Source organism: Henckelia pumila, chromosome 1 (assembly GCF_033568475.1).
Source record: "Henckelia pumila isolate YLH828 chromosome 1, ASM3356847v2, whole genome shotgun sequence".
NCBI classification, from domain to species: Eukaryota; Viridiplantae; Streptophyta; class Magnoliopsida; order Lamiales; family Gesneriaceae; genus Henckelia; species Henckelia pumila.
In genome coordinates, this window is record NC_133120.1 from 158410622 (window position 1) to 158424369 (window position 13748).

The 13748-nt window shown below is 33.6% G+C and overlaps 1 long non-coding RNA gene across 1 annotated transcript; it reads left to right on the plus strand.

The window, feature by feature from the left end:
- Positions 1–268: 268 nt before the first annotated feature.
- LOC140862910 (uncharacterized) lies at positions 269–1138 on the plus strand. The gene is made up of 3 exons (XR_012143807.1): positions 269–406; positions 786–844; positions 927–1138. It is a non-coding gene; the product is annotated as an uncharacterized lncRNA (long non-coding RNA).
- The last annotated feature ends 12610 nt before the right edge of the window (positions 1139–13748 follow it).

Below are 13748 nucleotides of genomic sequence, written 5' to 3' on the forward strand. Positions count from 1 at the left end.
ATTGTCATATGTAAGGCCCGGGATTATTTGATTTAATCCGAGATTATTTGATTTTAATCCGAGTATATTTCATTTGAGAATATTTTAGAGTTTAGATTTAAATTCTAATGTTCTTAAATTATTTAGGATTGAAATTGAATTAAAAAGATGGTCGAGGTCTGTTTTGCAATTTTTGAAGTTTCAGGGACTAAATTGCAATTTGGCTTGAATATATCTTTTAACCCATTTGATTAGTTAGCCTTACACGTGTATATACATATTTCCTTTAGAATTTTAGAGTAAGAACCGAGAGCACCATCTTCTTCCTTGAATTGGATTTTCAAATATTCGTGTCTTTTGATCTGATTGTCCGAATTTAATTTCGAGCATAGTTCTGGAATTCTTGCGATGAGAGCTACAATTTGGTGTAAGTATTATTTTTTTTTAGCATGTTTCGAAATCAGAATATTGATGAAATCAGATTATGAGCATGAATAAGTGTTCTTGAGCTTTTATATCTTATATATTCGAAACCGGATCGAAGAACGGAGATCTTTTATATTTTCTATGATTTTCCAGCTGTGTTCGAACCTATATGTTGATGATATGCTGAGATTTTAATGATATCTTGCTGATATATGTTGGTTTGAAGTATATTAGATTGTGTTTGATATCGTTTCGGTTACCGATTTTTAGTCGTTACGCCGTCGGTTTATGAATTGAAGTGATTTCGGTATCTTGTTGATTGAGCTGACTGTGAAGTGAGTTGTTGCTGATAATTATAGCTTACATATACTTAATTTCAGATTAGATAAGAGCTTGATCGACTCGAGAGTCCTTCGAACCGAAGAAGAAGTTGAGCTAGGTTTGAAGTTGAGTTGATATGGAAGATTGATTTGTGAGGTTAAATAGATTATGAGATATGTGTTCTTGATGATTATTTGCAGATTTGAAGCACTCAAGAACCGAGAAAAAACGAGAAGGTATAAGACGACATCGATTGAAAAGGGATATGATACTCGAGATCGATGATTTCTTGAGTATTCCCGAAGAAAATCACATACTTGTTATTTGTATGTTCTTGTTTTAGAATTTGAATTGTTGATCCATCACAGGTAGTGGATTTTTAAATTATAACTGATGTTATAACGATGTCGTATCAGAAATGAACTATCGAAAATGGATCCATCCAAGGTTTATAGATAAATCTTGAGGCCTTGAGCGGCTCTAAAACCTCTATCCAAGATTGATACGAGTCTTGAGCTCCTGGAGAGGTTTTAAATCTCAAAACCAAGATTGTGCACAAATCTTGAGGCCTGGAGCGGCTGTAAATCTCAACGAAGGAAATTAGTTTACGAGTTATGCAATTTATTCTTTATATCTCGAAGTTGATATACGTGATATTGCATGTTTATGTCTTTTATACTGAGAATCCTATTCTCACCGAATGTTTCCGGCTGTTGTCTTGTTTTGTATATGTATATGACAACAGATGGGGCAGGAGCTGACCAAAGTCGACGTGGGTAGCTCATGAGGGAAGATTAGACGTGGACTTGGGTTGTTTATAGCTAAAACGATGTACATAAGTCCTAGCAAGCATGTTAGAAAACACTTGAGTTGTTGTTCTTGAAGTATTTTGTGAACACCTTGTGTCGTGTAATGCTTTTGTTGGATTCCAAACATCTAGTTTGATGTATCAACTACTTGGAAACATGTTTAGATCTTGTTCTATGTATATATATGTTATGGGACTTGAATATGATGGATTGGATTGGTTTGAAGGATCAAGTTTTGAGCTGAAAAAACAGAGCAAGAATCTGCCCAGGGCAGCGCCCGAGCTGCAGAAAACAGCAGCTCGAGTGCAGCCCATTTTTTCCAACCCGAAGGTTGGACATTTTGGGGGCGCCTGAGCGACAGAAAAGTGCCGCTCGAGCGCACCCCATTTTGAATAAAAAAAAATTCTTGTTTTGATTAATTCTGATCCTTGGTCCATTAATCATGTTTATTTACTAATTGCCCTAAGAATAAGATTAGCAACCCGAGGCTTCACATCATGAATAAATAAAACGTAGAGAACTTCGTTGACCATTTGAATAGTACGTTACTTCTGGTTTTTGATCCAAAATTAAAAGTCACATGAGACGGTTTTACAAGTCAATTTTGTGATACGAATCTTTTATTTAGGTTATTCATAAAAAAATATTGTTTTTTATGACAAAAGTTTTAAATTTTATCGTAAATATGAATATGATTTACATGTACCGCGGATAAAGCTTTAAGAGCCGTCTCACTAAAATCTATTGATTATAAAAAAAGTGTTGATAATTAAAATAGATGGCACAATCATAAGTGTCTAGTCTCGTCAATATTTTGTAGTTACGAATGAATTCGAATGATCTGAATTTGAAAAAGTATTTAAAAGAATGTTTTTTTTGGGACCTATCCCAAAACCAAAAGTCATTTTTATTGCTTACCACTTGGACTGTCGCGAAAAAATGATTTAAACTAACTTCATATTGGTACGTGTACGTCTGTAAGGCCCGAAAATATTAAGTTCTTAATTATGGGATTTAAGACTTAAATTCCAAATAAGAGGGAAAAGATGAATTTAAGAATGTATGGAAATTAGAGATTTCAATTTCGGGTCAAAAATATTTAATTTGAGGATTTTTCGGATTTTAAGATTTTAATATCCGGAATTATTAAATTAAAAGATTAAAAATATTTGCAATTGATATTTATGGAATTTAAGATGTAATTCCAAGATTATAAATATCAAGGATTTAATTTGAGGATGAAATCCGAGCAAGGAACCATTTGCAAATATTGAGTAGTTCAAGGACTAAAATGCGATAAGGTCCGAAATGATTTAATTTTAATCCGAGAATATTTAATTTGAGAATATTTAGAGTTTAGACTTGAATTCTAATATTCTTAAATTATTTTGGATTGAAATTGAATTAAATCGCTTGTCCGGGAATTGATTTGCAATTATGCAAAAGTGTAGGGGCCAAAGTGCAATTTCATTGGCAAGTGGATGACACATATGTGATATAGTGCATTGCACGTGTATACCATTCAGAATGGAATCAGAAAATCGAGAGCAAGGTAGGAAGAATTGGTCTGAAGCAAATTTCATATTTCAAGTCCCAATTAAATTCAATCCGCCCGGTAGAATTTACTATTGATCGTATATTTGCGATCACGGGTTCGAGTGCTACGTTTTGACGTAAGTTTTATGAAGTTCTACCATGTTTGAATTTTATGATGTTTTTGGAATTAAGATTTGATTGTATAAATGTGTTCTAGCATATACGACGATAGCATATTTAAGACGGATCGAGAAAAGATCGTCGTTTGGACATGTTTTGGATTTTTGAAAGATTTTTGATAATTCTGATTTTGAGAGTTGAGCTGGACGTGTATAAGCCAGGAAACTAACTTGAATAAGAGATTGGATTAGCATTGTATAAATGTTGTGGCGTTGCGGGATTATCGATTTCAAATCGCTACGCTGCCGATTTGATTTTTAATCCGATTTCAGCTATCGATCGAACTTAGCAATGAATATCAGATTTGATAAGATTGCTAAACATGTTAAACACTTCAGTTTCAGTTGAGAAATGAGGTATCAAAGTCGAGTCGTCTAACTCGGGAATTAGAATTTGAATAAGCTAAGAATGAGATAAGTTTGTACTTAGTTTTGGCCTTGAAGTTGAGATGTGTTGAAGCATATGTTAATGTGAGTTCATTAGTTGATTTGCATAAATTGTTATGCCATATTTCAGATTCTTAAAGAAGCGATTCAGACTCGAGATTTAGAAGTTGAATCGATGAAGTTGAAGTTGAAAATAAGATTAGGAATGCAAACAGAAATGAAGCAACAAGAGTTGGAATAGCAAGATGGAAAGAAGAGCAGAAGTTTGATAAACTTGTGGTTGATCACGATTTGCACGAGTTCAGAAGTTTGAATCGAGATCGAAAGGTATGAATAGACATTAATAAGATGGGCAGAATAACTCGAGATTGTTGTTGATTATCGAGTTGCCTAAAATCACATACATGCATGTTTAATATATGTTATTGTTTACGTTTACATAAATGGGATAGATTATTCAAAATAGATATCTTCTTGAATTTTCAGAATATTTATGTCAATGTTTATTTGTCTTCTTTGATTTATATTATGTTCTGTATTGAACATGTCTTACATATTCCATGTGATGCTTACAGATTTGTCGGTATCTTTGAGTGATTATATGATCATATGATTATATGATTGATGTGTTCAAGATGTTGTTTTAGCTTATGTATGATTTGATGCATTCAGATTATGTTGCATTCATCTTGAACTCCAGCCTGAAAAGCACAGAGGGTTGAAAGGCCTAGAATGCAGATGACGTTTGGAGAACTGTAGTTGAGTGGCACGGAATGTAGATTTACTTTCAGAGTCAGATGACTCATGGCACGGAATATAGATTTATTTCCAGAGCTAGATAACTCACTATAGTTGAACCAACGTCAGGGGATTGAGAGATTTGACGCCACATCGATTGGGAGATTCGGTGGTTAGTTAAAGATTTTATTTCCCCGGGATCCCAGAATTACGATTTATTGATATCAGATTCGATAGCCTATTTCTTGGCACATGCATTGCATTTATGCATTAACCTAGAGATTTCTAGGGATTAGAATATGCGTTTATAAATGCTAGCATGTTATGTTATGACATTCAAGATTTGAATGAGTTTATATACTTGGTATTAAAGATGAACATACTATCATGTTTTACCTCCTATTACATGATTGAAGATTTATGATTCATTTGGCATATAGATATCATATGTTTAACTGATGTATATGCATGTTGTTCATACTGAGATTTATTCTCACCGGAGTTATCCGGCTGTTGCTTTATTTGTATGTGTGCATTGCATCAGGTTTGGGGCATGAGCGAGTCAGATGTGGCTTGGATAGCTCAAGATTGAGAAAGATTAGCATGTGGTGACTTCGGGCTAAGAATAGATTCCTGTCAAATGCATGTTAGAAAGTGTTGATTTAGTTTGAGCTTAGAAAACTTAAAATTGAGTTTATTGTATTGCATCTTAGAAACATGTATGCGATTATTGTTATGTCTAGATATGCATGTGTTTATGCTTCGGACATATTGAGATTATGTATGCAATTTTTCAGATTTGAAATAGCCCTAGCAACTTTGATCTTTGTTGTAGCCTTTGATAATTTTTGTAAATTTCTGCACCGACCCTTCTTGGTATAATAAGCATAACGTTTTACTGAAAACTCCGATTAGGGTGCGGTTGGCGGCATTGGAAAGCTAAGACAAAGATATACAACTTTTATGTTTATCATTTTATCAGATTCTGTCCGAAACCTATGCGCGGGCATGCCTGAAGTGGGGAGCGGGCGCGCGTGGGGTTCTGGAAAAAAAAATGGTTTGAATATTCTTTTATTATATGATTAATTGTTGATTAATCGTTTATTGCCCTAAGATGAGATTAGCAACCCGAGGTCCCCACAACAGGTGGTATCAGAGCATAAAGTCTTGGACTAAGATAGAAGTTGAGTGGGGTAGATTGAGTCGCATGCATTTATAGTATGGCATGAGTATGCTTTACTTGCTTTACAGAATTGTATGCGACTATGATTGTTTGATTGAACACTACTTGCTTTATTGAGATAAGAATTACATGCTTATATGTTGTTATGTATGCCTGATTTCTTGAATTCATTAGAATAAGTGAATTCGTTTTAAGCATGTAATATGTGAAAAAGCATGAGAAATTGCAAGTATGTGTTCTATTAAGAAGCATGAGATTATATGTACGATATACTGACATTGTATGTTATAATATCTGCCATATATATTGCTTCTGTTATTGCATAAGACAGATTGTACAGATAGAATGAGAACCTCATACAGAACAGAACCGCAGACAGAACAGAACAGAGTTGAGGTAAGTTTTTGAGCCGATCGATATGATGATTGCCCTGAGGAGTATGTTAGTTGAACAACTCCAAAGCTAGTACTCGCCAACTCAGAAAGATACAGAATATGCTATGTCTAGAAAGGGGTTGAATTGAAAAGCTGAATCAGTTGTTCAAGTGAAGAATATTCAGATGAACATAGAATCGGCTTGATTGATATCAACTCCAAGACTTAGCAAGAAGTTGGTGAAGTTTCCAGAAGAAGTATTTACATGTTTGGAAGGTAAGTAAATAGAATTGTTTCTTTCCATATATGATAAAGAAGATAGAAAAGAAGACTTTGCAGAATAGAAGCATAAGGTGATTTCAAGCCGGTAATAGAAGAACGAAATCATGAACCGGTAGTACGAGGTAGAGTTGAAATTTTATTGACGCCTCTGTAAGTGTGAAAACCTATAATCATCACCTTCACTAAACTTTCATAGGAATATAGCTATGAAGCAAGCGATAGTGACAATAACAGCAAAGATCGAGTCAGTCTAAACGCCAGCAGATGAAGATATATAAGCATAGCTCCCCTAACTGAAAGGCTCAAGTTGTATCAGATAAGAATATTACAGGTACGTGAGTTAATTCTAGTTAACCGCTTATATATTGATTGCATAGCATACATTCATAGATCAGTGATTTGTTATGCTATAATCTGTATCTGATGAGCCTGTATTCATCATATTTGCTGAGATTTTGCCTGTGAGTAGATGGAATACAGTTGTAAGATTAGTCATAGCAGATGAAATACAAAATTGAGGAAATAAGATTGAATGTGCTGATATCAGGCGTGAGATATTAAGCTAGAATGCATTATAGATATTAATGCAATAACTGAGTACCAGTTAACAGCTGATTGAATCCGTGCACTAATAAAGCAATAGAAATGAATAGAATTTATGATATGAGTTTCAGAAATTAGATTTTTGTTATGTCGGTACTGATGATATCACGATGACCGTGGAAGAATGTCAGTAGAAGTCTAGTTGATATATTGAACTAGTATAGAATTAACCAAGAATTGACAGCTATGTCAGTGGTTAGACTGTACAGAAATAGTTCAATGACATATTTTGACCTTTCTACGACATGAATTCAGTTCTATATAGAGTGGTGTCTAGTACAAAAGTATTATGGCAACTCGTATAGAAGAGCATTACGTGAACTGAAGAACTTCAGAAACAGCTAGCAGATTGCGTAGAAAAGAGTTATGTAGTACTGAAATGATGATTAATTCTATGACAATGAGTTAAGTCGAAAAGAATATATTCGACTATTGTCAGCTGAGAAATAAGAATTAATAAAAGAACTCATATCAATAGAGAATAAGAAATATCAGTTACAGTTGAACTTTTTCTTCAAATTTTTCTGAAGCTATTACATCATAGAAATCATGATTCTTGAATTTCTTAATATCGATTTAGAGGTTGTGTTATTTGACCTCGATTGATGTTGATTGACTCTTAATCTTTGCTAGAGTCTACTTTGATTCACTCGCTGTCATTCAGAATATTTGATTTTGACTGACATTTCCTTGAGCGAGTTCCTTTGATTTGAAATTTGAGAATTATTGATTATTTGATGTGTTTATTCAGTGTATCTTGATGTATTTGGCACGTAACTGATAGAAATTCAGATTCAGACTAGAAGCAAGATTTATGGGTTTTAGATAATTGATGAATTTATTGGGTACGGATCTGTACTTGTTGAATATTTATGCTTGACAGATACTTAAACGATCAGAATTGTTGCGATCCAAGCTAAACTCGATTGGTTTGGAACGATAAAAGTAACATTGATCTAAGATCAAGAAATAGAATATTGATTGAGAACGCTAGATTAAGATAAGAGATAAGACAGCAGAGCAAAACAGATGAATTTTTGCGGTGAATAATCGTTTGATTATGCCAGATATTCTAGATATGAAATATCAGATTCTGAAAGATGCATATGACAACATATTTAATATCCATTTAGTTGTCTAAACATGTATGACTTACACGTAGTCAGTACTTGGAAATTAGTATTGTAAGAAGAACTGAAAACAGATACGACAGAATTGACAGTACCAATACTAAAATTCCAATAAAAGAAGCAGAAAAGAAGAACGCAAGTGGTTTATGTAACAGATTAGTTACATAAGAGTTGAAAACAGATCAACTTTGTGAACGACTTTAGTTTGAATCTACTCGAATCGTCATGATTTTGCGGTTTAGAGTGTAGTAGATTTCTACAGATTTATGAATATGTTGTATTAGATATGATACAAACATAAAAGATACTTGTCATGCATTTAGCAAGATGATCAGATTACAGAAATTATGGAAATCTATTGTCAAGATAGAAACTTTAGATTTGTTTTCTAGATTGTGGCATTGATTGTCAGATGTTCTGAGTGTTTGGTTGTATGAGATTTCATTATACCATTCTTTGATTAGTGGACTATCAGATGTGATTATCCAGATTTCCGAGGATATGCTCAGAACTATAGTACTAGATTCGGTACTAGTTGCTTGATTATTTGTCACGTGATTACTATGATTCATGTGACAGTTATTTGATTGATATAAAGACAATATTTTGATGATTGATTGATCAGAAACACAGAATTGTCTTTATATTGAAACAATCTTACAGAAATATCAGCTATCAGACCAGATATAAGTTAAGAAACGATAGAGAATGTGAAGATTGCTTCGAACAGAATAAGAATAGAGCAGCATTAACAGAGCTAGTAGATGAGTAACAGATAGAGATTTGAAGCCTGAACAGAATGATCAGCAAAGAAATTCTTTTCCCAAGCATCATTAGGTTCATAAAGAGATTTTAGAAGCTATGAGTATTTGATCTAACTAGTTGATTAATACTCAATCGTGAATTGTCAGATAGATGAATTGTTATCCATATGCAGTGGCTGAAGAATATCAGCTAGAATATGTATGTGCATTCAATTCAGATACAACAGAAGTCGATAAGATTGTAAGCAAGACAGACTAACTAATGCAGAGTTAGATCACGAGAAAAAGCAACTTAGATATAAGTTGACTCAGTGATTATATGTTTTACAGAAGTGATCAGGAAGAGTAAGATATTATAGAAGAGAAGATATCAGAATAGATATCGAAAGCTCAGAGAATTGAAGTCAGTATTACTTCAGTCAGCTATACAACTTATGAGAATCAGCAGTAAGATCGAATGCGATTTCGAGGACGAAATCATTCTTTAGAGGGGAGGAATTGTAAGGCCCGAAAATATTAAGTACTTAATTACGGGATTTAAGACTTAAATTCCATATAAGAGGGAAAAGATGAATATAAGAATGTATGGAAATTAGAGATTTCAATTTCGGGTCAAAAATATTTAATTTGAGGATTTTTCGGATTTTAAGATTTTAATATCCGGAATTCTTAAATTAAAAGATTAAAAATATTTGCAATTGATATTTATGGAATTTAAGATGTAATTCCAAGATTATAAATATCAAGGATTTAATTTGAGGATGAAATCCGAGCAAGGAACCATTTGCAAATATTGAGTAGTTCAAGGACTAAAATGCGATAAGGTCCGAAATGATTTAATTTTAATCCGAAAATATTTAATTTGAGAATATTTAGAGTTTAGACTTGAATTCTAATATTCTTAAATTATTTAGGATTGAAATTGAATTAAATCGCTTGTCCGGGAATTGATTTGCAATTATGCAAAAGTGTAGGGGCCAAAGTGCAATTTCATTGGCAAGTGGATGACACATATGTGATATAGTGCATTGCACGTGTATACCATTCAGAATGGAATCATAAAATCGAGAGCAAGGTAGGAAGAATTGGTCTGAAGCAAATTTCATATTTCAAGTCTCAATTAAATTCAATCCGCCCGGTAGAATTTACGATTGATCGTATATTTGCGATCACGGGTTCGAGTGCTACGTTTTGACGTAAGTTTTATGAAGTTCTACCATGTTTGAATTTTATGATGTTTTTGGAATTAAGATTTGATTGTATACATGTGTTCTAGCATATACGACGATAGCATATTTAAGACGGATCGAGAAAAGATCGTCGTTTGGACATGTTTTGGATTTTTGAAAGATTTTTGATAATTCTGATTTTGAGAGTTGAGCTGGACGTGTATAAGCCAGGAAACTAACTTGAATATGAGATTGGATTAGCATTGTATAAATGTTGTGGCGTTGCGGGATTATCGGTTTCAAATCGCTACGCTGCCGATTTGATTTTTAATCCGATTTCAGCTATCGATCGGACTTAGCAATGAATATCAGATTTGATAAGATTGCTAAACATGTTAAACACTTCAGTTTCAGTTGAGAAATGAGGTATCAAAGTCGAGTCGTCTAACTCGGGAATTAGAATTTGAATAAGCTAAGAATGAGATAAGTTTGTACTTAGTTTTGGCCTTGAAGTTGAGATGTGTTGAAGCATATGTTAATGTGAGTTCATTAGTTGATTTGCATAAATTGTTATGCCATATTTCAGATTCTTAAAGAAGCGATTCAGACTCGAGATTTAGAAGTTGAATCGATGAAGTTGAAGTTGAAAATAAGATTAGGAATGCAAACAGAAATGAAGCAACAAGAGTTGGAATAGCAAGATGGAAAGAAGAGCAGAAGTTTGATAAACTTGTGGTTGATCACGATTTGCACGAGTTCAGAAGTTTGAATCGAGATCGAAAGGTATGAATAGACATTAATAAGATGGGCAGAATAACTCGAGATTGTTGTTGATTATCGAGTTGCCTAAAATCACATACATGCATGTTTAATATATGTTATTGTTTACGTTTACATAAATGGGATAGATTATTCAAGATAGATATCTTCTTGAATTTTCAGAATATTTATGTCAATGTTTATTTGTCTTCTTTGATTTATATTATGTTCTGTATTGAACATGTCTTACATATTCCATGTGATGCTTACAGATTTGTCGGTATCTTTGAGTGATTATATGATCATATGATTATATGATTGATGTGTTCAAGATGTTGTTTTAGCTTATGTATGATTTGATGCATTCAGATTATGTTGCATTCATCTTGAACTCCAGCCTGAAAAGCACAGAGGGTTGAAAGGCCTAGAATGCAGATGACGTTTGGAGAACTGTAGTTGAGTGGCACGGAATGTAGATTTACTTCCAGAGTCAGATGACTCATGGCACGGAATATAGATTTATTTCCAGAGCTAGATAAATCACTATAGTTGAACCAACGTCAGGGGATTGAGAGATTTGACGCCACATCGATTGGGAGATTCGGTGGTTAGTTAAAGATTTTATTTCCCCGGGATCCCAGAATTACGATTTATTGATATCAGATTCGATAGCCTATTCCTTGGCACATGCATTGCATTTATGCATTAACCTAGAGATTTCTAGGGATTAGAATATGCGTTTATAAATGCTAGCATGTTATGTTATGACATTCAAGATTTGAATGAGTTTATATACTTGGTATTAAAGATGAACATACTATCATGTTTTACCTCCTATTACATGATTGAAGATTTATGATTCATTTGGCATATAGATATCATATGTTTAACTGATGTATATGCATGTTGTTCATACTGAGATTTATTCTCACCGGAGTTATCCGGCTGTTGCTTTGTTTGTATGTGTGCATTGCATCAGGTTTGGGGCATGAGCGAGTCAGATGTGGCTTGGATAGCTCAAGATTGAGAAAGATTAGCATGTGGTGACTTCGGGCTAAGAATAGATTCCTGTCAAATGCATGTTAGAAAGTGTTGATTTAGTTTGAGCTTAGAAAACTTAAAATTGAGTTTATTGTATTGCATCTTAGAAACATGTATGCGATTATTGTTATGTCTAGATATGCATGTGTTTATGCTTCGGACATATTGAGATTATGTATGCAATTTTTCAGATTTGAAATAGCCCTAGCAACTTTGATCTTTGTTGTAGCCTTTGATAATTTTTGTAAATTTCTGCACCGACCCTTCTTGGTATAATGAGCATAACGTTTTACTGAAAACTCCGATTAGGGTGCGGTTGGCGGCATTGGAAAGCTAAGACAAATATCAACAACTTTTATGTTTATCATTTTATCAGATTCTGTCCGAAACCTATGCGCGGGCGCGCCTGAAGTGGGGCGCAGGCGCGCGTGGGGTTCTGGAAAAAAAAATTTGGTTTGAATATTCTTTTATTATATGATTAATTGTTGATTAATCGTTTATTGCCCTAAGATGAAATTAGCAACACGAGGTCTCCACAACGTCCCTGAGATTTTTTTGTCTCAGTTTCGATTCGCACTGACTATGAGTAGTTTTTTAAATTTATATAGATATATTTAAAAGTTTTTTTTGTAATTCTTCTTCTCTATGTCTCGAGTCAACGCTTAAGTTCCGTCTGTAGAATGTAGTGCGGGAAATACTTTATATGGTTATGATTAATTTGGATCAAGATTGTATTTGTACGCTAAAAAAACTAATTGATGATTTTAAATCAATTATCAAATTGATCAATCCAAACAAACCAATCATTAAAATTGATCCGTTCAAAAATTTCACATCAAATAAATTACCTCGAACCGGTAATCAACGAACCAATTTTTTCAATAAACGAGCCGAATTATCCCAAAATATTACTGTATATAAAAAAAACATCTGAGATGGCTCGCTCGAAGGCAAAGCCACTCCAACGCTCAAGTCAGTATAGGATTCAATACAAAATTTAGGATAGAAAATATGTGAAAGACGTGTAAAATACATAGTTGAGATGTGTATGAAAAAAGGTTGGAAGATGTAATGGAAAAAATACAACTCACCTCAATAAGGGTTAGAGATCCATTATTTATAGGAAGAGAGTCTCAGTCCATGTAGAATTGTAATGCACAATATAACTAGAATTATAGATATCTATGTAATATTCTGATATATCTCTAAAATATAAATAAAGATATGATATGATTTTTATCATATTATCAATACTACCTCCCGGAGAGAAGTGACGACGAGTGAAACGAGGAAGAACTTTGAAGTGGTTGAATTTATATTATAGAGCATAAAGACAACATTCTGGTTATTTGCAATTTCTTTTGAGCGTTTGTGATGGAGTGAACTTATATGGTATCGAGATGGTCGGGTTTGTGATTTTTTCCAAGTTAATGGACTTGTCTTCATTGCAAAGTTAATGACTTATAGTGCCGAGCTGCTCGGGCTTTGGTTTGACTACAAATTACGTGTTATGTGTCGAACTTAGTCGGGATTTCCGAGTTGATCACGAGTTGTGTGATATGTTTCGAACTTGATCGGGCTTAAGAGAGTATCGAGACATAGATTGAGCTTTATTGCTAGATTGCATGCCCGATATCGTAGAATAAGGTCTTACTGCGAGATTGCACGCCCGAATAAGGCCTTACTGTAAGATTGTACGCCCAATATTTGTAAAAAAAAAGACCCAAACAAAAAAATACAAGGCAATAAAAGTCTAATATAATATTGGGTTAAATAAATTCTTGGCTCTACATAAAAAATTTATCATGAGATATGTCAAAATGTCTCACAACAAGAATAGTTTGCTAAAAATAAAAACACTTAGAAGCCTTATCTTTATTTGCAGAGTGGTCGTGATTTGTTTCGAAATCCTTCGGTAATTTCCATGAGAATCTCTTCGGGGAGATAAACGAATTGCAAAATTTTTTTTAATCTTTTACTCAACCAGGTAGATCCAATCATGGGATTATATTTCGTTCCCACAGACGGCGCCAATTGATGCGTTCAAAAATTTCACATCAAATAAATT